Genomic DNA, 26,195 nt, shown 5'->3' on the forward strand with positions numbered 1-26,195 from the left:
GCCGACGCATCTGTCGAAATTCCTGCCGACGCGTCTGTCGACACTCCTGCCAACGCGTCTGCTAACGACAGTATGAGGCATTAAAGGCTTTCGCCTTAATATGAACACGAAAGAATTTCGCTTGTCAGCCGTAGGAAGCATTCTGATAGTCGCCTCGTCCTTCTATGCGGAACAACGGATTCTAGGCCTAACGCCCAATATGCTCGCACTGACAATGAACTTTGCGCAGCGTAAAAGCGGGCATGAAGGTACACAACAAGCTAATTAAAGCAGTTCTTACCCTTGAAGAAGCTGTAACTTGGTAGTCCTTGCGTGGTATTGCACGCAGCCAGTTGTTCCGCTGGGCATCCTCCTTCGGAATCAGAAGACTTGAATTTTCGAGTCTTCGTCGTAGTTTCCCCGGCATTTCGGCACACAGTACTTGTAAGGCATGCTGATAGCCGCACTTCACTCCTTGACAACCACCACGCGCGCCGATCATGCGCAGGAACGCGCACCCAGTGCAGAAACACAGAACAACGCCAGAACGATGCACGCAACGGCAGGCTTCCTGCCGCTGGTCCGCGCGCGCCGACTGCGGGGTTCGTCGGTTCGTTTCGTGCGCGCGCGCCTCCCGACTCTCGAAGAGACGATCGCCTACCGGAAATGACGTTGGTCACGTGACATTTGGGAGCGCGCAGGCCTGAAGTCTTTCTAGGAGGTATTGGCTGAGCGGTCCGTAAAGCAGCCTCCCAGGAAGAATTAGTGGGATTGCGGATGGGCGAGTACTGCCTTTGGGGAAGGGCATTCCCACGATAGATAGATAGAGAGGGGAAAGGCGGGGAAGTTAACCGGAAAGGATTCCGGTTAACATTAGTTAACATTGCGGTTAAAGGTAGTGGAAAAGTGTGGATCTGGACACGCCACAGGTGGTACAATCAGGACAATCAGGAGGAAAGGTGAGGTGAAAGCATGAGAGACGGTAGGGTGAAATAAAGGAGCCTGTCTGTAATTGTCGCCATGTGGCGCTGGATAAGAGCGACAAGGTACTGTGGGGTGGTGGCAGTGTCATGCGGCTGAGTTGGTAAAATGTGGTGATTTGGTGATATGTATAGAGGACCGATGGGGCCTCTTGCGCAGGGTTGGGTGCTTGATCATCCGGGGTCCGGGAGGAGAGTTCTCGGGCCAGCGCATGAACGTGCTCATTACCGGGGATCGAGGCATGCACAGGGACCCACGACAGAGTAACCGTTCGGTCGAGACAGGTGGCCGTGGTAAGGATGGATGGATGGAAACAACTTTATTACAAAAGAAAAATCTTCCAGGGTGGTCCCCTACTGGTCCAGGAGTCCACGGGCTAGTGCTTCACGTAAAGCCCGATCCACTAGCCATTTCTGGCCGCCGGGCTGAGCGGTCCGTAAAGCAGCCTCCCAGGAAGAATGGGTGTGGTAAGAATACGGTGTGTTGCCGGCGTCGCCACGCCCTTTAGGTAGAGGCGATACGCGGTCTGGGAATCTGTGCAAATTTCGGTTACGTTTTTGTCAATGGTGGAGTGGGCCAGAGCAAGTGCGATGGCGGCTCCTTCCGCCTCTGCACGCGAATTAGTTCGGATAGAGGCGGCGGCCCCCACTGTGCCGTATTCATAGGCTGCGACTGCCGTGAAATATTCTGCTTGAGAATTTTGTCCGCGTCGACATAAAGGATATCGAAGCGGTTGCTGTATGTTTTGGCGTAATAGCTCGGTCGTGCCTGCCGCCTACCCTGATGGAGACTAGCACTCATATTGCGTGGTAGGGGCTTCTGATATATGTGATCCTGCGTGCGCAGAGAAATCATGTAAGGTGTAGGACTTGCTGTGGTGGGAATTGGTGGATTGAGACGTAGCTGTCGCAGTAGCAGTAGCCATTGTCCTGTTTCCATGCGACTCAGGTGGACTAATTGGCTGGTGCATTGAGCCTCTATTAATTCGATCACTGTATTGTGGCTACCAGTGGCCAGGAGACGTTTCTTGCTAACCGTCCGTGGAAGACGTAGGGCGGAGGTGACAGCTGTGCGTATTAGGATGTCTGCCTGTTGTTTTTGCCGCTGAGTGAGTATGTGGTATGGAAGGTGGTATGTAATGCGGCTAATCATTAGTGCATTTGCCATATTGAGGGTCTCACGTTCAGACAGCCCATGATTGCGTGCTGCCACCCGCCTGATATGTGCAGCGACCTGTTTGGTCTGTCTTTGCAAGAGCTGTAGGTGGCGGTTGCATCGAGTGAGTTGTTAATGAGAAAACTGAGAATCTTCACCTGAGGCACAATGGGCACTGGATTCTCGTACATGTGCAGTTCAATCGGGGGGTCACTGGGGAGGGGTTTCAGCTGCAGCAGTTCCGATTTATTTGGAGAGCAACGGAGACCTGTGTTTGCTAAATGAGTGGTGGTGATGTCTATGGCAGATTGCAGGATATCCTGGGCTGTTCCAAGGGATACCTCCGTTGTCCAGAGGGTTATGTCATCTGCGTATATGGCTGTGTGGAGCCCTGGGATAGCAGCAAGGGCCTTTGCCAGTGGCGCTAGGGCAATGTTGAAAAGTAAAGCATAAAGGTGACAGAACCACCCTTTGTGGGGTACCCCGGTTAGGCAGGGGGTAAGGCTTGGATGCAATATCCCCAAGGTGGAGTCCTGCCGTGCGTCCGTGAAGGAAGGCCCGAATATATTGCGATATGCGGGTGCCATATCCCGTGGTGGCTAATGTCATGAGGATATGGTCATGGCTTATTGTGTCGAAAGCCTTGTGAATGTCCAGGGCCAGTATGGCTCACGTAGCGGCTGTACGGCGCTCAGTGCAAAAGAGGGACTCTTTAAGTGCGAGAAGTACGTCTTGCGCCGAGAGAGAGAGAGAGAAAAAACGTTATTGTAAAAGGGATTCGGGGCACGCCCCAGGGTCCCCGCACAACCCCACTGCACTCAATTGTTTATGTTCCTAAGGTCCATAACACTGGCAACCCGGCCGGTGGCGATGGTCTGAACGGCCGGGTCCTCCGAGCGCAGCAGGGGCTCCCAGTCCTCCCAGGTCTTGAGGTTCTCTAGGTCCCGCGGGGGATGGTCCGCCGGGCAGAGTGAAAGGATGTGGAGGGAAGAGGCGAAGGGTTCTGGGCATAGGGCGCATGCCGGATTGGGGAAGGAGGGATGCTAGTGTGCTAAGGTAAGGGGTGAGGGGAGAGAGTGTGTCTGTAGTCTGCGCCAGAGTGTTGCTTGTTTGTTATCTAGGGAGGGGTGGGGCGGGGGGTAGAGCTGGCGTGAGGCTCTGTAGGCCGGCGTCAGCTCGCTGAATGAGTGCATGCGCTCCTTCGTGAATCCCCGATCCGAGGCCACCTGATCCCGGTTTAAAGAACCTCGGGCTAAAAGGTTGGCGGCCTCGTTTCCGGCATTCCCGGAGTGCGCAGGCCGATGGTCCGTGCGTAATTTTGGGTGAGGGTGGCTGCTTCCTGTAAGGTGTACTCTATGCGGCCGTCACTGCCCTGGGTGGCCCACAGGGTGATATCGGCGGCATAAAGATTGTGCTTCAGGTGGGGAATAGTTGCCAATTTTCGGGCGAGGGGGATGAGGGTAGTGTTAAAGAGAAAGGGGGAAAGGACGGACCCTTGAGGGGTGCTGATACTGTGAAGAGTGTTGGAGGGGGAAGACAAAGGGCCGAACTGTATCTCAGCCGTGAGGTCAGTGAGGAATGCTTGAATGTAGGCATACGTGCGCACACCCACATTCAATGGGGATAGGGCAGTCATGATCGCCTGATGTTCAATGCGATCGAAAGCTTTGGAAAGATCCAAAGCTAAGACTTGCCTTGGTGTGACCTGGAAGAAGCGGGTCAAAAATGTCGTGTGTGAGTTGCAGCATGGCGTCGTGTGCGGATAGATGGGGGCGGAATCCCACCATGCTATGCGGGTAAAGATTGTTGTCCGCCATGTGACTTGTGAGTCTCGCTAACAGAACATGCTCGAGGAGCTTCCCGAGGCAGGAGGTTAGCGAAATAGGGCGAACGTTTTGAATGGTAAGTGCTTTGTTGGGCTTGGGTATAAATATTACCTTCGCGTGGCGCCACGACTGCGGGAGGCTACCCTCCCTCCAGCTGTTTGGGCGGAAGCCGAATTGAACGTTGGAGAGAAAGCCTGTTGTTTTTAGCGACGGTTGCAGGCGATTGAGAATGACATGCTCGAAGAGCTTGCCGACACAGCTCGTTAAGGAGATGGGGCGCAAATTTTGAAGAGCGAGGGGTTTGCCCGGTTTGGGTATAAATCGTAGGCTGGCATGGGTCCAGGCTGATGGGAGCGTCCCAGCTTGCCAGTGGTTATTAAAGAGCTCCGTGAGTTCCTGGAGGGAGAGTTCGTCCAGGTTGAGTAGTGCCTTGTACGTTATACCATCCGGCCCCGGCGCTGTAGAGCGGCGAATACTAAAGAGTGCTCGGCGGACTTCGTTTAAGGTGATGTCGGCATCAAGTTCTGGGTTAGGTGGAGGTAGATTGGGTGGGTCTGCTGACTGAAGAGATGTGGGTATATAAGTGTCCCGTAGTTGGCCAATTACGGCGGTGCCCTTTCGGAGCTCTAGTTGTATTAGACGTTGTGTGTTTACTTGTGTCTGAGATTTAGTGGTTCTTGGTTCCAAGAGAGTGCGTAGGAGGGACCACGTGCGTTTAGTTCTTAATGTACCCTTGAGGTCGTTACAAAAGGTTGCCCAGTTTGCGCGGGCTAGCGTGAACGCGTATTCTTCTGCCTCGCGAGTGAGAGCGGCTATGCGGAGTCTCAATTTACGACTGTGTCGCTGGTGACGCCAGCGCTTGAGCAGTCCCCGTCTGGCCTCCCATAGATGAGCCAGATGTGGATCAACCTGCGGTGCCGTAGGGGTATTTTTAATGCGTTTGCTGTTCGCCTGGATGGCCTCCACCAGACGATCTGTATAATCGGTGACAGTACGGGGTTCGGTAGAATTAGCTGCGAAGTATGACCGCAATTTATCCCAGTCAGTGAGAAGCTGCGAACGAGGGTTGAAAATCTTAGAATCATAAGCAATAATAGTGGAGACTGGAAAGTGGTCACTTTCAAGGCTGTCTTGGAGCACCGTGTGGGATTTAACGATTATGTTCGGTGTGGCCCATGTGAGGTCGGGTGTGGTGTCGCGGGTGACACTTGTGCCAATGCGAGTGGGTACGGTGGCGTTTGTGATCAGGCTAAGGTTGTAATTAGCCATTGCGGTAGAAATCAGGTTACCTTTGGGGATATCCGAGGTGTATCCCCAGTGCGTGTGACGTGCATTAAAATCACCCACCACAAGGAGTTTTAAGGAACGGAAGGAGCCCAGGATTCCCGGAATAACTCTGCCTTTACCTTTAGGATTGCTGTATATGTTAATAATAGTGAGGCCATAAGTGTGTCCTGGTGAGCTGAGCTCTATCGCGGTATATTGAGTGCCTTTGCTGTCCGGCGTGTTTGTCGGTGTGCGGTCTAGCACCGGCATGGATGCGAGTGTCAGGATTTCCGTACGTGGTGTAAGGGCTGCCGTGTAATAACCGCGGATATGAATGCGATTTGTTTCCGTCTTTTGCAGAGCGATGACATGGGGGGGGGGGGGGGGGGATTAGGGGAGTTTGCTATATATGCGGCTAGTTGTGCTTGTTTTCGGCGTATGCTTCGACAGTTCCATTGCCATATAATTGTTTCTGTTGGTGTGATGGACTGGCGTCGCAGCCGACCTTTTCGCGTGCTATTGTTCTGCGCCATGTTGCTGGTCTCGAGATACTGAAGCAGCGGGTTGAACTGCGCGCTGCTTGCGAGGCAATTCCTGATGCGGTACAAGTTCGAAAAGCTTGTTGATGCCGGCTTCATGTTTTTCCAAGCGTGTGTAAATCGTAGCTTCTATCCTGTCAGCCATGGACTTTATCAACTGTACCTGGGCTAGTATGAGCTGTTGCTGCATCGCTCCGAGGTTTTCAGCAGCTATAGTGTTGATTATGCTAGCGATTTCTGAGCGAAATTCAGCGGAACGTATGTACTGCTTTACCGCCTCTTGAGGTGTCATAGGGGGGTCAGGGGTTGGATAAGAGGTAGGAGTGGAGGCTGCTTGGACGGACAACTCTCCCTTTTCAGCAGGGCCGGCTCCTTTCTCGGGTGTAACGTTCCGGACTGACTGCGTCTCATGGGTCTCTTGGATGTGGGCTGCGCAACCACTGGCTTTCGAGGTACAGGCCCGTGGCTCGGTGGCGTTCATCTCGGTACCACTGGGCCCCCGAAGGGGTTGATGTTGTGCGAAATTGTGCTGTGTTGTGCGAAGTTGTGCGAATTGTGCGAAGTTGTGCAGTTATGCGCCTTCCCTCTGGTTCAGGTGTCCACCGAAACGTGGACACCTCGCCCGCACCTCACGCTACGTATATCCTGGCATAGCAGAGCTAATCCACTGCCAATTTTCGTTTTAACGCGAGAACAACCGCGTTAAAGGGCCCCGAGTCGCAGAAAAGCCGGTGTCGGCGGCGTTAGCCGTGAGAGAAAAATCCCTGAAGCATTAATAATTAAAACCGAGTTGGAAATGGTCGTATTGGTTGGGGAATCGAACCAGGGCCTCCAGAGTGCCAGGCGAGCACGCTAACCACTCCGCCACGCCAGCTTGATGGTTTGGAATGAACACAGGCGCGTCTAGTGAATACGTTGTTGTCTTAGAAGGGTGCTTTATAGACATGTACTGTGGAGTCCATTCCTTTCGGTTGTACGCTGTATGACAGAGAGGATTTACTTGCCTTAAAACCAATTTTAATTTCATTTTCCTTCCCTTACGGCGCGGTTCGGGTGACCACCGAGATATGAGAGACATGCGTCGTTTCCTTTCCTTCGGGCAAGGCGTCGCGCCGAAAGGCCGATGGCGTTCCCTTGACCCCTTGGCAACGCTGCAACACGCTGTCGCGTCCCACTCTTAAAGACGAAGCTTAAGTATCCTCCAGTTTTTTTTAATGCTTCTGCGATTTTTCGCTCACGGCCAACGCTTCCAACGCCGACGACGACACCGGCTTTTCTGCGACACAGACTTTAACGCTATAGACTTTAACGCTATTGCGTTAAAATCTAAGATTGGATTACCCTCTGCTTATCCCGCATCTTGACGTCTTAACACTGTTTGCACTCCTTTAAAGCGTGCTTCACCGTTTAACGAACTGTGCTAATGGGAAGCCAATTTGAAAGCTCAATGACAAGTTTGAGCTTGCGGTGCTTTTACCTAAAACACAAAAAAGCGCTGGTAACAAAAATGACCACCAGAGTCTAAAAATGTACTTGCTCTAATTTTTGTAAGTAAAACGAAACTTTGTGCAGAAGTAAGACATGCTTGTACCCTTAGTTATTTCTGTCTGGTTACCTGAATAATTAACATTCCATAGACTTAGCATCTCTGCTTATGAAATATCCTACCAAAAGCTCATTCATGAGCCTCTAGGCAGACATAGTCTGTAGGTGTTAAATAAAAGCTCATCCATGTCTGCCAACTTTATAAACATTGACCAAAACTGCAAGCCTCATGCGAACGTATGATGTGTAGATACGCTGAAAAAAATCCACACATTGTGTAAATTTTGCTGAATGTGAACCTCTGGCGATAACAAAATGTTTTCATTTCTTGCTTCACTTTCGCACCTACTACCGGTATAATCACGCTATATATTACCGGCAACACACAACGTCTGGAAGAACCGCGTTTAATGAAAAAAAAAAATGGCAGTGGCTTAGCTCTGGTTAAGACTGGATATACAAAGGAAAAGCTCCAGTTACACTTGGTTTGACCTCATGGCTGTCGCAGTTCGCGCACAGTGCACTGGGAGCACCCCGATAACGGTGTAGGCAAGCGCGTTATATAGCCCTCCTTCCGCATGCGTAGTAACTGTCGTAAACACGCGGCTGCAAGTAGCGTCATACGAGGAAGCCGAGCGCGCGCCGATGCACACTCGGTAAACACGCGCAGAGCGCGCGAACAACGGTGAAGGTCGACCGGCGGAGCCGCGCTCGGCGGCGACTCCGCCGACGACCTGCGCCTCTTCAGTGACGTCACGCGGCGAACTCGCGCATGCGCAGCTGTGACTAAAATTGATCACGGCGCACGCCAGACCCGCCGTTGACTAGCCTAGTGAAATTTTTCGGTTCAAAAATTGGCAGTGGCTAACTCTCGTTAAGCCTTGATATACAAGCGAAAAGCTTCAGTTACGCTTGGTTTGACGTCATGGCTGTCGCAGTTCACGCACAATGCACTGGGAGCCCCACGATAACAGTGGAGGCGTTCGGCCGTCCACACACTGCCTGTGCGGAGGAGGAGGAGACGGCGGAAATCGGCGCGGTTAAAATTCAGGGGCCACTCTGGCTCTCTAAAGTGCTGCAAGGCGAAAGCGTTTCCTGGCGCACTGCTTTTTTTCATATTGTAATTTTTGTTTCATTTCATTTTTATTTTTGTTTTTAATTTTTTTTCTTTCTTGTTTATTGGTTTTTAGTTTTTAATTTTTCATATGTTTTCATGTCTTTATTTCTGTTTTATGTCTTATCTTTATTGTTTTTATGTTTGTTTTGCTTTCTATTTTCTTTCTTTTGTTTTATTGTAATTTATTTTTTAAATTATTCTTATTAGTTTATTCCTTTAATTTCATTTATGAGAGCCATGTATTCACTAGATACGCCTTTATTCATGCGCAAACCTTGAGCATTCGTGGCGGAGTGGTAGCGTCTCCGCTTCAAAAGCCCTGGTTCGATTCCCAGCCTCGACGCAGTTTCTCCTTAAGTAGCGCGTGACTGCATCGGCAGGTCAAACGGTGGCGATGAAGAGCAGCGTGCGCAGCGGTAGCGGCGGCGCACATGCGCAGTAGTCTGCGGCGGCGCACATGCGCAGTAGCCTGCGGCTGCGGCGAAAGGTCAGGCGACGGAGTCGGCGGCGACGGCTGCGGCCACCTGCGCCGCGTGTGACGTCACTTGGTTTCGCCCATGCGCAGAACTGGCAAATCTGTGCACCGGCTCACGGCTCCCGCGAAGCTCGGCTCCGACCCTCGTAGTGAAGCTTTTCGCTTCAAAACAGTGCTAGCGGGTTTGGTGTCTGAAAGCTGGTACTGTTGTGAACTTACTTGCAACACGTGCCTCGGCGCATAGGCGCTAATTAACCGACGTAGCCTGACAAAGAGCGGGTACGCCAACATTTTATGCAACATTTTATGCGAAGCATACTACTTTAGCTACCACTTCAGCCCTTCACCGTGGTTATGCGCCTCCAAATCACGTGATACATGACGTCACACCACGTGACACGATGACGTCACGACAGTGGAGAAACGGGGGCCCTCCTCGCGCCGTCGCTGTGGTTGTGCGCCTCCAAATTACGCGACACAATGATGCTTCGCATTCTCCAGGCTTAACCAAGTTAAGCCTCAGCCATGATTTTATCGTCCATGTCAATTTAACCATTGTACGCCGGCGGCCTAAATACATAGAGGTTTAATGCTTCCGAAAACTGCAAAGATCTCCTGGGCTAAAAGCTGGAAGCTTGGCGAGGCCCATGATACCCAATACATGGCAGTAGTGCAGGGTACAAAACAGTAGGGGAGCGTTAACCTACAATGTATAAAAAAAAACAACTTACATGAATAACACTTTATACGATTCACTGCGTTCATGAGCTATCCAGCATGAAAATATTTGAGTTTAGTTAAGAGAATAGCAAGAAAACTTCACTGTGGAAGTAAATAACAAGTGTTGGTCTCAAAAGAAGAGAAATAAATTTGAAAACGAGAAAACTGCGCAACAGATTGTGGATTGTTAAAAAGATGAGCGCAACTCCCTAAGACTGAAGCCATCAGGAAAATAATATTTATTGAGCGCAACAGGCAGACCATGGGTTATATGCTCCAGTTGCATGTTTCTGCCACAACATTGTGCACGCCAAAGCATGCGCCATTCTAAGAAGTCAACAACAACAACAACAACTCGAGGTGGGATCGGTTGCGGCGACAGCGTAGTGCTCTCGTTCAGTGGCCTGCGAAGCTGATCTGTTCCTTCCGCCGCGCGTTCGAATCCCAGTTCCGGCAATATTTATTTATTTATTTATGGTTTGCCCAGGGTCTCTCTCAAGGTCACGCTTTACACAAACCAGTGAGAAGGTTTGACCTCGTGAAGTAGTGTTTCGCACAAAAAAAAATGCCCAGGCTTAGCTTGGTTAAGCCAAGAATGCGTTGCATATTGCGCGGTCTTTTTGTGCGAGGTATTGCTTGGCGGCACTCGATTTTCTCAGCAGCTTTTCCTCCGTGACGTATGGATGGATGGATAGGAGCGCCCCCTTTGAAACGGGGTGGTGGCAACCGCCAACATGCTCAGCCGTCCTTTTTGGGGTTTTTTTTCTTTCTTTTTCTTTTTTCTTTTCACGTGGTTTGGTGACGTCACGTGACGTGGTGACGTGACGTCACCAAACCACGTGATGTCACGTCACGTGGTTTGGTGGCTGCCCGGCCGCGCCCAAGGGCTGAACTGAGTGATTGCAATATGCTACGCAAAAAGAGGAGTAAGGGACACTCGGGCAGGGAGGGCCAAGAGGGCGGAACACTTCCCACGCTTCGACCCCGTTCCGTCCTGTCCAGGAGCCATGACTAATTACGGTGCCGGGTCGTTACTTTCAGGCGCGTCATTTCCGGCGTTGCAACAGTGCAGCGGTCAAAACTTTCCACTAGTGCGGCATCAGAGTTGGGTGCATTTTGCAAGGAAGCATCATATTCCAAAAAAAAAGACTCGACTAGAAACTCTAAAATATTTCTAGTTACATTCATCCTGCTCTTCCCTATATTTCCAGTTGTGTTATTGAAAAAGCGAAGCCGTCGCAGTGGCTCAGTGGTTATGTTGCTCGGCTGCTGACCCGAAAGACGCGGGTTCGATCCCTGCCGCGGCGGTTGAATTTCATTGGAGGCAAAATTCTAGAGGCCCGTGGACTGTGCGATGTCAGTGCACGTTAAAGAACCCCAGGTGGTCGAAATTTCCGGAGCCCTTCAATACGGCGTCTCTCATAGCCTTAGTCGCTTTGGGACATTAAACCCCAATAAACTAAACCAAACCGAAAAAGCGGAGTGCGAGAAACGACGACTACAGAGGTGTACATTCTGGTAATTAAGATGAAGTTTGTTATGCGCCTCTAATAATATTACTAACATGGTTTCATGCGACACACTGCACCAGAATAAAAGCAAGAACGGTGAGGCAGCGCATGCGGAAAACAGAGAAGAAAGGCTGCACGGAAAGTACGCTCTAGTAAACAAAATAACCCCCCTCATGTTATGAGAATGATGCGTTCTGGAAGCATCCCTGTTGTATTAGACGAGAATCGTAGATGTGCAGAATTCAACATTTAACGGCAAAAGTTTTTCGACTTAAGACTGCCACTAGGTTGTATATATCCACCTGCGTGACGCAGCTAGCATTCTTGTTTCACATCCTGAAACGTTTGCGAGAGGTAGCGCTTAATTCAGTCCAATTCTTCCCGAGCTTGGTTGCTGAGCAGTGCACCTCGGTCACACAAAATTCTTTCAGTCGTTTCCTTGCTGGTCTTTGTGTTCGATTTTTAATTATTATATTTTCTTTCTATTTTCGCTGCGTCATCTGTGGTCTTCAGTCAATCTCCTTCCCTGTGACCCATCGAAAAAGAGAATGTATCACTCTAGACGAAAGAACCATGGATTTTAGGGCCGAACAACGGTGGCGAGAAATGGTGCAATAAACAACTAAATATTTAGAGAAATATTAGTTTACGTAAAAGAAAACCAGTTTTTTAAACCAGCAAGTTCCTTAAAACAGCTGCTCACATAAAGATTTTTCTTTAGACCGTACTCTCCACACAGGCTCTTAATGCTTTAAACGCGTGCCTAGTGGTATGAGTTATTCTTTCCCCTGACCCGATGAACGCGCAAAATCACAACTGATATGAGTTTTTTTACTCATGCTTGGCGACTTTACACTTTTTTTATTCCGCGTTCTCCGTGGTAACGCTTCATTGCTGTATCATTTTTGCCACTAATGGCCTTTCACTTATTTTGTTTGTCAACGAGACAAAACATTGACGCTTAAATATAATATTTACAGCATTAAATCGTGGAGGAACGAGGTCCCATTTTCGGTAATCTGCAACGACTGCAGCGAAAAACGATAAAAGTTGAAAACTGGCGCTTTATGCGCACTGACAAGAAATGCGACAGCTCCCACGTAGCAAAAGAATTTCAGACAGGCCCCATTTACCTTCGAGTAAATATGAAGCGAGGTTGCTGCGAGTCGAATCCTCGAAAACAGTAAACTTCGGCGGCAGACTGCCTTGGCAAATTTCTAAATACCGACACCGAATTGTTTCTGAAGGCGTAAAAGTTTAAAGGGGAGCGCGAGGGCTCCGTCGGTGGCTCTGATTTTTTTCTTTTTTTTTTCGCTTATCGCTAAAGGAAACCGATCTCGACACATGTCTGCATCTAAGCTTTTGTGACTCCCCCCCCCTCCACCCTCGACTTCGTCTGTTGCATACGTCGAGCCAAAAGCGACGACAAAGAAAGAGCCGAAGCCTCTTGACTGCGCGCCGCTAGCGCCGCCCACGGTCCCTGCCACATCGCGGCCGCCTGACGCCACCTCGCGGCATGCGCCGTACTTTCCCGCTGCTACCGCCAGGAGGCAATTAGCGACGACTTCTAATCGCGGAAGTCGTCAGCTGCCTCCCCCTCCCCTCTCTATCCTCGCTTTAGCCCCATTCTGAAACCTGACCCTCCGCGTTTGCATGTGGATACCGTGCTTTCAACCTCTCTTTTTTCCCTTCTTCTTTTCTTTCTTTCTATTTCTGTTCCCTCTATTTCTTCCGAACTCCGCCGAGCTGATTCCTCATCCGTTCTCTGCAGCGGTCTCCTTCATCAGGAGGGCCGCTCGGTGGCGGCGGCAGTTTTGGTGGCGCGAGGGAAATACGATTTTGATGTTTTCCTTGGTCTCTTTTGTTATTTTTTTAGATGCCATGCAGGAAGACAATTTGTGTTTCATGCAGTATTGCGGATTAATTGCGAATGACGCCGGTGCGCGAACTTGTCCGTATTTGTCCCCTGCCCTTGTCAGCAGCTCTTTGTCTCAAGGGGAAAACTAACAGTACTGAACGGTCGGATTACGAGCTTCACTTCAAAGCATTGCAAGCGCTATTTTTTGCGAGCGAGCGTGGGCAAGAAGGGTGAAGGATGGGGCGCAGAGTTTGCTGCCGCTGCCAAGACTAAATGCACATCGCCTGGATATGTATTGTGGTTGATAGATAACCACTGCTAGCTTGTGGTAATGAAACTGTGATTCCAAGAGAAGGCATGCGTTTTAGGGGCGGCAAACTGAGGTGGGCGGATTAGATCACGAAATTTGCGGGGATAAGGTGGATGAAGCTCGCGCAAGACAAAGCGCTAATCTGAGATAAAAAGGAAAAGTTTTTGACCTCAAGTTGACGCAGCTGGGTTGAAGGGGGTGATGGTGGTGACGGTCATGCTGATTGTGACGATGCTGATAAGTGCCTCACTCTACCGCTCGACAGGTGGTAGACCATGTTCACCAATAGACAAATCAGATCTTAGCGTTCAAAATATAAATGTGCAATTGTACTCCACTGTGCATAAAAGAAGATAATCATTTACGTAGGCGTCACATCCAAGCAGATTCGACCTCTCTGACCTAAATGCGATCAAGTTCTGTCGAGAGCCTTTTTAATCCAGGCACTTCGAGATCTTGTTGGCAAGTAACACTTTGTTATGCACACTATTCAAACTATCCAAACAGAGCAGGCGGTATTTACATACCTAAAAATGTATGCCGTTCGAAAGCAGTTAAACGCATGCAAAAATGTAGATTAGTTCTTCTGCTGCACTGCTTTCTGCTGCTTCTGTTGTTTTTTTACAGTTACAGAAACTAATTCTAATGCAGGTAAATAATATATATCGTATATTGGAAGGGGAATTAATGTTATTTTGTATTCAAAGGCGAACTTCCTTGCTCTTTCGGAGGGAAAGTTTCCCCATCTAGGAAAAAATAAAAACAAGCTTCAGCGAAGAACAAGCTAATGCAAGGCTGGGTTATTACATCACGAGGAAGAAAAGTTCAAAAAGGAAAGTCTTCATCATGTACAGGAAAGACAAGTCAAACTTACTTGCGACTCGGAGAACCTGTGAACTAACTTAAGTTATGTGAAAGCTATGCTACATTCAGCTGGCGCCCAGTGTTTGTATCGCGTTCGAGCACTCATTTTTTTCTGTTCTTTTTTTGTGTTATGAGCAGCACTTGCAAGCACAGCCACTATGTTTAAGGGCCATCTATTTGCATGACTAAATAAAAGGGACTTGAGGCACTAAAGTTTTTCTTGAGCAGCAAACACAGACAACGTAGCGATGGAAGAGCAGGAGTCCTGGCGTCGTATTGCGCAATCTACGAAGTGACTCATTATTTTTCAGAACTTTCTGGGTGCCTTTTAACGTAAAAAAATGCAAACAAGCCTTGGCGCTGCAAGTTGTTACCAGATCCATATACCATTCCACAGCGGAAAACGCAAAACAAAGTGAACGTTTTCAATAAAGAACTCAGGTCATACTACAGCGCGACTTGACAGTGTTGGGTTTAAGCAATAATTCACTTGCTGTTCGATTTCAATTCTGTTGGTTAGAAATTTCTTGCAGCAGTCTAAAAGCGGGAGAGGAAGTAAAGTGGTGACGTTTTTCGAGGCTTAGTATGTGAGCGTGAGTACGTTGAACATTAGGTAGGAAAGAAGGAAGAGAAAGAACACTTTACTGCTTCGAGCTAGAGTTGGGTGTGTGTTAAGAGAATACCACAGACAAGAGAACGAGACAATATATGCAGTTTGTGCAAGTAAGATTCGGTGTACAAGGAGGCATGATGCAGGACATATTCGTATCCATATAAATTCCAAGAAGCTAGGGAGTTTCATTGATATCGGTAGATATGTGACGGTCCAGTCTAAGAGTAATTTGATATGTGATAAGTAGAGTTAAGTCGGAAAACACTTGACATTTTATTCAAATTGCCTATTAGAGGCAGTAGAGTGTAGCAACAGCAACGACATCGAGACAAAACATGAAGTAGCTATTGTTTACTGGCAATATGACAACCTCGACAACTATTATTTTTACATTGGGAACCTTTCCTTGACCTCTCTCTTAATCAACGAATTCCAATAAAACTTTGAGAAAAACAAAAAAAAAACAGAAAAAGTTGTGGCAGTACACTGAGTCATGCTAAAACTTGTTTGCCCTCTTAGACTGTCATTCTTCATGTTCCGGTGCAGGTAGGACCTGATGAACTACCAGCACTTGGGTGAACATCACTTCGACTACGTGCCGGTCGGCTGCTGGTTCACAGGTGATCTCACAGCCCAAAGCGCCTCCCGTCTCCAACTTTATAAGTACGGAGATTTCAGCTAGTTGGTGCATGGCAGGACTGAACAGCGCATAAAGAAGTCGCTTCTTGTCTTGTCGCTGCTTCTTTGTGTCCTCGTCCTTTGTGCGCTGTTCAGTCCTGTCTCCTACTTCTTGCTGCCCTGCGAGAAGGGAAAGGTGAAAGTGCGCAACGTTCGTAAGGCGCCCGCCTACTTGCACGATACATGTATTCGCGCTATTCGACTTACCTTATGAGTTTGAGGCTCAAGCTGAAAGAGAGGCGAGAAATTGTTGATTGCCGCACAGGCATTTTTTTTTTTTACACAGGCATATTTCTTACACCATTTTTGTGCTTCGTGAGGTAATAAAATCTCTTCTAGGGCATGCAGTGTAGCATGGGTACTCTTGCTGAACAATAATTTAAGCTCTGCACACTGCGTTTCCAGCACACCAAAAGGCACCTTGAATGACTAAGTGCGCACAGATGCACAATTAAATGCAAATAAATGAAGTAATAAAATCACCTCTCACCCCCAATATGTGGATAACAAAGCACTGTATCACATACCATACACGTATGTCGTACAAAGGAAGTTGTCATGCAGAGACACTCAAGCGCAAAACTCTTCGCACCTCAAATATGCCTATAAGTCGTCTGTGCCGGGTCGTTTCTAACGAAACAGAGCTACTTACTTACACAAATCTTTCAAGACCAGAGTAATCATTCTTTATAAATAGGCTTCCCGCCTGCAAGGAACTGCACTGTCGCGATGCAGGTTGGTCCAAAATTATCTTTTACTTGCCAGTAGTGCATAACGGCTTTTTGGAGCCTGTACTTGAAGGCCGCGGATTAATCTTAAGCTCGTAGAATTTTTGAACGCGAAGCGCAATATTAGTGCGCTATAGTTTTATATACCTTGCATGTACCATGCTGCGGCCACCGCGAACGAAATCGGACTGGCGACCTGAATGCAGGAGCGTGTTAGGTACTCAGCCACCATGACACCGGTGACTGGAGGAAAGAAAATAAATAAGGAAAAGATGCCTATTCAGTATTTGAGTTCACAGTAGAAGTGCCACGTTGATTAGGAAGGACTGCACAAAACTGCAAACGAACCACGTGCTGGCGTAACTCTCTGGCTGGCGGCGCGCCCATCTAAGAAGTCAGAAAATGTCATTATTTCTCGATCAGAAAATGGCTTAATATGACTAGTCGGCAAGGTTGTTTTCTTTTACCGATGTCGAAGGTTTCTCTTAGGTGGCAGTCAGGTACGTGCCTGCCCTTACGGCTGATCGAGGAGAGGCTGTCAGCTGTCAAGGAGCTGCGAAAAGCGAAGGCACCGCTCAGTCTGACCGATAGTTAACCTGATTACTATGCTGGAATTAGCCTTCGGGCAAAGCAAACTATACGTTGAGGTAAGCAGTGATACTCCACCTCGTCTAGATGAATATACTGCGAGCGCTTTACCACAATGTGTTCCGTGCGCATCAATTCTCCAAGGACTAGTTCGTGACACTGGCCCAACGTGGCGTCGTTTTTACGAAAATCACCAATAATGGCGTCTGAAATGCTCACGATACTTCTCCATCCGTTCGTCACCACCAGGATGTGCTCGAGAGCGTGGTGTTCTGCTCTCTCGCACACACACAAAAAAACTTCTATCGACATTTATATTTCCTACTGACGCACAAAATTAATATTGACTCAACAGGTGCTGTGAAGCATAATGAGGGAAAAGAGCGACAGAGCTGTCTAAAAGCATCCGTGCAGGCCATAAGTATGGTCGCTGTACGGCAGCTTGTGCGTTTGGCCTGTGTGCATCCAACGTGGGATGTCCTGGCCGTTGTCAGCATAAAGGGGCGTCTTCACAAAACAAGGTCCCCTGACCCGCTGTCATCAGCCATAAGGCCGATAAGACACGTGACTTACTGGTCAGGTTAGTCGGTTAAGTGAGGTATTGATACGGGACAGATAAATGAGTTGAACGCCTCAAACACATTCTCCGACCACAACATCCCCCTAACGCATACAGGTGATGTTGAAGATAGTTTTCAATAACTTGCATGCCTTTTCAACTTGTATGTACACTGGAGGGTAGCAGACCGAGTATGATACGATGGCAGATTTCTTCGTGTAGGACGAATGTGTCCACAGTCCGATCGCCGGTGAACCCTTGTCTTTGCGATTAAGAAACTATCTCACCTCACGAAGAGAGTAAAGTGTCACGTGCAGCTACTGTCGCGAATGGCAGTGTGGTGACGAAGGATGGCGTCGATATTTGAGAAGGAGACCACCGCGATTGTATTCTCGACCTTGCGCAGGTTGACGGTGGCTGCGTGGTGCTCCTGGTCGGAGACACCGGCGCTCAGGGCCAGGAACTTCACAATGCGGGCGCCTCGGTTCTTCCACAGCGCCATGAACCTTGCGAGGGCGGCATAGTTTGAAGAGTCTGAATCTGGGTAAGGTAAGAAACGGGGTGAGCGTTGTATTCGTTCATTTCAAGTACCAAAAGAGCAAACATAATTCCAAAGGCTTTGGTAAGTATTGGTAACGCATTAACTCATTTTTTTTTCTATTACAGGCAGCGTGACCTTGAGGATTCCGACCTTCCGTAAAATGTTAGCTACCCTTGAAATTTCAATTTCTGAGAAGGCTATATGGAGTAGAGAAAAAAACTGAAAATATGAAGCTGGAAAACAAGTGCGGTCGTTTTCGCTAAAACCCGTTTACGAAGACATCCTTGCCACCCATGGGAACCAGTGGGCGAATTTTCAACTTGCACAGAACAAGCAGGAAAAATCATTACCGACTATAAAAGCGTGCACAATAATAAATCAAAGTGTCCTTGCGCAAATCATCATCAAAGGCTATGTCCCATTGAATTACTCAGGGTCGTCACAAAGTGGAATCAGATGGTTGTAGCCAGCAATTTTCCTAATTCATTAAAACTGTGAATCTATTTATTACTGAAAGCATGACGGTGATCAGTGACCCACGAAATGATTCAGTTTCCAATCAATAGTCACTCAATTGAAATTGGTGGCTCAGTGGTTATGGTGCTCGGCTGCTGACCCAAAAGACGTGGGCTCGATCCCGGCCGTGGCGGTTGAATTTCTTTGGAGGAGAAATTCTAGAGGCCCGATGTCAGTGCACGTTAAAGGGTCAGTCTACTGAATTTTATCGACCATATTTTCTTTGCGGCAACCGATAGCTCTTTATTCAAATTACCGTTTAGCCAGCTGTGGTGCCAAGAAGTATGGTAGAACATTTTAAAATAGAATTTATTTATGTGGAAACACATCTGTATGAGATGGTAGTCTCATCTGGCAACCATCTGGCATTCCGCCGCGCGGCGACAAACATAGCGGCGCCCGTCGAAGCCGGACCTTTCGCTTCGGACTGAATTCTCGTTGTTGCTGCCTTTTTCAGTGCGTTCACTGGCCATAAATGGGGCGCCGGTCTTTCGCTTCGTCTCATCTCGCCTATAATAAAACATATAAGCGATAAATTTGCTTTATTTTAATAATTATAGTGACGATTCTGCGGCTCCTAGGCTTAAGTGGAGAGTCGGTTTGTTTACAGCAATGGTTCCCGTCCTGACAACCAGATGGCGCCACTATACGCTGAGTTTATTTTTGCTTCTTTGCTAGCATACGCTGAACTAAAAGTGGGAATTTGCCTGCGTTTTGCGTACGTGTAACTATAAATATTCATGAGATTTACAGAAAAAGCGAGCGGTACGCCTTCTACAGTTTACTAGAACAAAACGTGCGTTTCTCTGACATTGGGGCATACAAATGGTACGTAGTATATTCGCTTATGCTTCTACAAAAAAAGACTACCACCTTCTTGAACAAAATGAACGTTTGGGGTCGCCACCATGCATTTTTACGCGACTTTTAACGCCGAAATAAAATATAAATTCCTGCCTAAACCGGGAGCAGTTCTCTTGTTATTGATGTTATAGGGTGCCAGCTACCAGAATATGCCATTATTTATACACTCATCTCGGTGAGTAGACTGACCCGTTAAAGAACTCCAGGTGGTCGAAATTTCCGGAGCCCTCCACTACGGCGTCTCATAGCCTGAGTCGCTTTGGGACGTTAGACCCCATAAACCAACCAACCATCTAAAAGAACGCTGGCAAATGTTTCGACAGAAATCGGCCTGGCTCTGAGTAAAACAATTATTGTATACGGTGCGGAAGTGCTCGTTTAGAGTGATTATGTGTGAAGAAAATGTCTTATTCTTTGCAGCTCTATACTAGCAGAAATTTATAACATACGCGATCCATGATCAACTTCCGCGCGCCGCCACTGCACACGCGCCGATTGATCCCGACGAGATAGGCGTGCGCGCAGTTTGCCGACACCTGGCGCCATCTGGTACCCTCAAGGGAACATACTCGAGCACAGCAGCGTCCTGCGGAAACTGGTCGGTAGCGAGTCGCGGATCGCGCAGCGCCATAAGCTGCGGCGGATGCGTTTCGCTGGAGGCGAAACGCAAAAGGCGCCCGTGTGCTGTGCCCTCCACTATGGCAACTAATTCCCTCTTTCTTATTTTATTGTCACCTTCTTCCCTTCTTTCACGGCGCGGTACTTGTGTCCATCGAGAAGTAAGAGTTACTGCTCTATTTCTCTTCCTCAATATCGCTGTTAACTGACACTCAGCCTGCATCAGCATTTCGCCCCTTTCCCTTCCGCTGTCGCTGAAATTCACAATTTATTGTAAACACCTGGGGAATTTTTCATCACAGCGGCAATTATTACTACTAAGCCCTAAGCAATGCGAGTTACGTCGTTTAAGTGAACGATAAGCAAGATAAACTGCATGACCTGTTATCATCCTTCTCATTTCCACTAGATGTTCTACTTTTCTCTGAAACCTGGCTTTCATTGGGCGAGTCTCCACCGCAATTTGAACAATACAGGTATAACGGCTTAGTTCGTTCAAAAAATAAGGGAGGTGGTGTGGCCGTGTACGTGCTGCAGTCACAAAAACATGAGGTCATATCGCAGTTTTCAACGGTTACAAATGATGTTGAATGCCTCACGGTGCGCTTAGATGGAGCTGTGATTGTAGTAGTCTATAGGCCACCAGCAGGAAACAAATTACACTTTTTTGAGCACATTGAAGCTGTTCTTCATTATCTCAGTAGTGCAGGGCTTCCCTTTGCAATCATGGGTGATGTGAATATTGACGTGCTTTCTGACAACCCACCGTCAAGGCAACTGAACGAACTGATAAATTCTTCTGCATGTGTGAACCTTATTACAAAAGCGACCCGACTCACGGCAGACTCTGCCACGCTACTAGATATCTGTATAAGTAATATGCATCCCCCCGGCAGTCTTTCTGGGTTATTATCAGTAGATATAAGTGACCACCTACCAACGTTTTGTTCCATTCCACTTGCGCACTTTAAAAATAAAGAAAGAGAAATTAAAGAGTTGCGCATTATAAATGAACGTGCTCTGGAAATCTTTCACTGTCTTATCAGTACCACCGACTGGAAACCTGTTCTAAGTGAAAAAGACCCGAACAAGGCGTATGACGTGTTTTTCGATAAACTTATATGGTGCTACGATCAGTCTTTTCCAGTTAAAGACACAGAAGCGGCACAGTAAAAAAATAAGGAAACCATGGATCAGCAAAGCTATATTGAAAATGATAAATAGAAAGAATAAGATGTACCACGCCTTCGTTAAAAGTCGTGACCCGACAGAATTCACTGACTACAAGAAATATAGAAATATGGTTAACTCGCTGGTAAAACAAGCAAGAACTCAGTATTATGAACAGCTATTTTCTGAAATAAGAAGCAATCCCCGAAAAATATGGAATGAAGTTATAAATCTAACCAATCAACAGAAACCGTGTGTAGACTTTCATATTACAACACCTAATGGCATTTTGTCTGGCTGTGCAGCAGCAATCGCCATGAATAACTACTTTGTTTCTTGCTCTGAAAGTACCGATCATAACACAAAACAGAAAAATAACCCCGCTACTTGTTGCGCTGACCTTGCAAATTCGATCATGTTCACTCCTGTGACACCGGCTGAAGTGAAAGGAATAATTAATACTCTAAAAAACAATACAGCTGCTGGCTATGACGGCATTTCATGTGGACCAATAAAATATGTAGCTGATTTAATATCTATTCCTCTGGCTCATATCATTAATTGTATGTTCGAGATCGGTGTGTTTCCAGATCGATTAAAGATAGCACGCGTAACTCCGATTTTTAAGGGTGGGAACAGCTATGATTTGAATAACTACCGACCAATTTCAGTCCTGCCGATCCTGTCTAAACTTTTTGAATATACAATAAACGTCAGGATACAAAACTTTTTCGATAAATATCATGTAATCAGTCATATGCAGTATGCATTTCAAAAAAACAAATCTACAGAATCAGCCCTGCTTAACATAAAGAATGAGATAATAACAAATTTTGAACAAAGACAATATACGCTTGGATTATTTCTAGATCTACGCAAAGCATTTGATTCTGTGTGTCACGATGTCCTCCTAGTTAAACTGAACAGGTATGGGATCCGCGGAATACCACTAGAATTAATAAAAAGCTATCTGTCAAACCGGTATCAATATGTCAGTTTTAATAAATATACATCTCCAGTTCTGCGAGTTAAAAGAGGCGTTCCACAGGGATCTATTCTCGGGCAGATATGTTTAGTGCACTGTGGTTCGTACCTCGGGATGGTCTCCGAAGTTGTTGTTCTCTCCAGCAACGTGCGGAATAAGATGCAGCCGGTTACTGCCAGACAAGATAGACGATTTTATTTACATCAGGAGTCTCTCCTTTAGAAGCACACTGAAGCCACATTTTATACATTTTCAATTCCCCAGGTACCTATCTGGGGAAACTTGGTTATTCGAACATCGCCAATCACATTTCTTGACGAAACCCGCCCACAAAAGGGCGGAACATCACCCTCTCGCCGATCCTCCAACCGTGACAAAAAGGCGGGACATTCACACTCTCGCCGGTCCTCCCACGCACAGATGGTCGATTTGTGTATTTTGTTCACCCATCGTTCCGTGGAATTAGGAGTCCTTTGGCGGCAACTAAGGTGATATACACATTCTCGCTGTCAAGTCGGAGCCGTTCCGCACCATGATGGACTCCCTTTCGTTGTCGGCCCGCTGTCGGTTTTGAGCGAACTTGAGAATCCAAACAGACGCGTTTCCGCCGACAACCGATTTAGGGGCCTCCGTCCCCTGGTTGCGCCGCCACGCTTCCCCCCCTGCCGCAGCCGCCGACAAAGGCTGCCGCAAAGGTTAGCCAGCAGTGTCTCTCGGCCGTGAAGGAGGGGGCGACGGCCGTTTCTCGACCTCGAAGGGGAGGGTAAGGAGCCACCGGCGGGCGCACGTGTGCGCGACCAACACACTTCCCAGAACGGGACGCCGCAAGCAAACGCGTACACAAATACACACACACTCAGCGTGCTGAAACCGGCCGTTATTCACGTAACCCAGTCCCGCTGGCGCCAACTGTCGTCGCTGCAGACGGCGCGTCGAGCCCAACACGGGCCCTTGCTGTTCATAACATACATAAATGATTTATGCTCTATCCCTTATACCCCAAAACTAATCATGTATGCAGATGATACCAACGTCTTTTTCTCTAGCCATTCGCTCCCGGAAATTGAACTTGCTGTCAATAACTATTTGCTCCACTTGTCTACTTGGTTAAGCACAAATAAATTATGCTTGAACATTGAGAAAACCAAATACATACTGTTTGCACCACTAAACAAGCCTAGGAATTCTGCCATAGATATTCTGTTTGATGGTAAAGGAATAGCTCAAGTCAAAGCCCAGAAATTTTTAGGTGTGTGGTTCGAGGAAAGTTTATCATGGAATTCTCATGTCAACAGCCTCATAGCTGACCTTAGTAAAACAATTGGCTGCTTCTTTAAGATTTTCCCACTCATCCCTCAATGGTTACGGACTGTTCTTTATTACTCACTCTTTTATTCCAAGCTTTCCTACTGTGCTTTAGTCTGGGGTACTACTACAAGTCACAACTACACAAGATTAATTAGCCTGCAAAAAAAAGTGTTAAGAATGTTTGAGCAATATCACGGCCCACCGGAATTACTGCGTACAAGACCGCTTTTTCTGAAATATAAAATGTTAAAGGCCAATCAAGTTTATTATTTCAAATTATTTCAGTACATAAAAAAAGCGAAGCTTTACAGTGTACGAAACTCTAGTGCAGCTCCTGCATACTCACTTCGTAGGGAAACATTACGGCCACCCAAAGTAAGGACGAATTATGGGAGACAACATATTGAATATCAAACAGCTAACCTTCTGAACAAAATACAAGAATTAACAGATCTGAGTGCTAATGTCTCTAAGAACACGCTTAAAGCTCTGCTGCTCGAAAATAACTTAGAATTCAATTAATCTGCGATGTTTCTGTCCATAGTTTCATTTTCTGGGAGTGCATTATCGTTTTGAACCTTGCTGGCTGTTGTGTGTTGCTATTATGATTTTGCTATCATGTTGCTAAACTTGCAACAACCATGTTTCAGAATTGTGTACTTGCTTGTGCTTCTTTGTACTAAGTATTCTGTGTTGGCATGCACGGTCTACTGTTTGCTACATACGCGTTTTTTTTTCTTTTTTTTCTTTTTTTTCTCGCATAATTTATTTACCCTTTTTTTCCCTCAGTGCTGTGACTTTTTTCTTATTTCCCCCCGAAGACCTTGGTGTGGAACTTTTTGTGTAAAACTATGTTAAATGACTGTTTGTGCCAAACTGCATGCGGGGCAAGAGCCACCGTCAGGCGTTCCGCCTTTTGCTCTTGCTCCTCTTTCTGTATCAGAAAGGAAACAAATAAATCAAATCAAATCAAAATCAAATATGCACGCAGTGTCGAATAGAGAAGAAAGGGTTAGCGCTCGCACGCGTCCAACTTTGTCGCACGCACTACTACTACTGGAAATGGTATGGAATAGTGCTGCCTATTGGTTTAACTTCCCAAAGTGACAAAAGCGACTACTACTATTTTATGGTTTTATGGGGTTTAGTGTCCCAAAGCGGCCCACGCTATGAGGGACGCCGTAGCGAAGGGCTCCGGAAATTTCGACCACCTGGGGTTCTTTAACGTGCACTGACATCGCACAGTACACGGGCCCGTAGAACTCACCTCCGTCAAAATTCGACCGCCACGGCCGGGGTCGATCCCGCATGTTTTGGTTCAGCAGCCGAGCACCATAACCACTGAGCCACCGCGGCGGCTTACTACTACTACTACTACTACTACTACCAGCAGTGTTAGTAGTAGTATTACTACTACTACTGCTGCTACTACCACTACTACTATCGCTACTACCGCTACTACTACTACCACTACCAGTAGTAGTAGTAGTAGTAGTAGTAGTAGTAGTAGCGGTAGTAGCGGTAGTAGCAGTGGTAGTAGTAATACTGCTACTAACACTGCTACTAGTAGAAGTGCATTACTACTAATAGTGTACTAGTAGTAGTACTACTAGTATTACTACTGCTACTCCTACTACTACTGTCATTACTACTAGTAGTAGTGGTAGTAGCAGTCGTAGTTGTAGTATTACTATTACTTTTACTGCTACTATTACTACTACTACTACAAAAAGGCCAATACTACGACAAACACTCTAGTATGCCGTATTACCCGGTGATGAGGCATTAAGAGTAATCTCTGTGAGACGCGAAGCGTGTGACATTTGAACAGAGTTCAGCGATCCAAACTTAGACATCGCCACATCTTGACGCTTGAGCTGGTACCAGTAAGTACAAATTATTCGAGAGCAGTTGCTACAAAGGGCCGTATGCAATGTGCATGCGTATGATGAGCTGCGACGTCACGGTTCCACACTTGCAGGGTTGGACCTACCCACCCATTCACACCTAAGACCGGATGTGGTGAGTATCTCCACATAGCTATCTCTCTCCTTTTCACTCCTTTAATTTCTTCGCTCACGGCGTGGTGTAAGCATCCACTGAGAGTTTGAGGCCTTGCAATGAATTGCTTCGAAACGTAACCTGACCTATTCTGCGCACCACCAAACTTGACGTTATAGTGTCTTGGTACACCCGATGGTTTGGCATCGAAATACAAGTCGGTTTTCCTTTCCGCTTTCTTCTTCTCGCTTATTTTCAGTCACAGCGAACCGGACACAGTAGCCTGGTGACGGTAGTAGGACGGTAGTGACGTAACAACTTGAAATTGGCCATCAGGTTGGCCATGGCTCGGGCCTATATCGGGCCGTTCCAGGGGGCCACGCTCAGGTAGTACCTCAGCAGGAAACGGATCTCGGGTTTCCTTTCGTCTGAAGGGAGCGGCGCCACGGTGTTCACGAGGCGTTTGTGCTTCGCTTGGCTACGGGAGACGTGACCGAAGCGCCAAGCTGCACGTGCTTCTATCGCCGCCTCCGAGCTCAGTTTATTTTTAAGGAACGAGTTCGCCCAAATAAACAGCTTTTGACGCAAGTTTGCCCGTCTCCCATCTGGACTGCATATATTTTCCTCCCCGTGACGTTATCGGCGAAGGATGCACAAATAGCACGACGAAATGCACTCTAAATGTCGCCGAATTTACTGCACACTGTAAGCGCTTGCACATCGAAAACAGAGCGGCTAACCTTTTCGGCCCGCACGTTAACCAGTTCTGTGCAGTGCATTACACCACTGCCTTTCTCTAAATTATGCCTTGAAAGCATTTTGCCAGCTCTTTATTTTGTTGTAGCTGAATTTGAATTTCGCCGTCAAGCTGTCGGTATTA

General features: G+C 47.4%; 1 long non-coding RNA gene across 2 annotated transcripts; it reads left to right on the top strand.

Moving 5' to 3' along the window:
• Positions 1–1,024: 1,024 nt before the first annotated feature.
• On the top strand, positions 1,025–25,820 carry LOC149359863 (uncharacterized). 2 transcript variants are annotated; one of them, XR_016288296.1, is made up of 5 exons: positions 1,025–1,253; positions 15,306–15,379; positions 17,719–17,861; positions 25,296–25,336; positions 25,575–25,820. It is a non-coding gene; the product is annotated as an uncharacterized LOC149359863 (long non-coding RNA). The 2 variants fall into 2 exon arrangements; XR_016288295.1 differs by lacking the exons at positions 25,296–25,336; positions 25,575–25,820 and adding an exon at positions 17,979–18,242.
• The last annotated feature ends 375 nt before the right edge of the window (positions 25,821–26,195 follow it).

The sequence above is a fragment of the Amblyomma mixtum genome, chromosome 2 (assembly GCF_055824585.1).
Source record: "Amblyomma mixtum isolate Tamu chromosome 2, ASM5582458v1, whole genome shotgun sequence".
NCBI lineage: Eukaryota > Metazoa > Arthropoda > Arachnida > Ixodida > Ixodidae > Amblyomma > Amblyomma mixtum.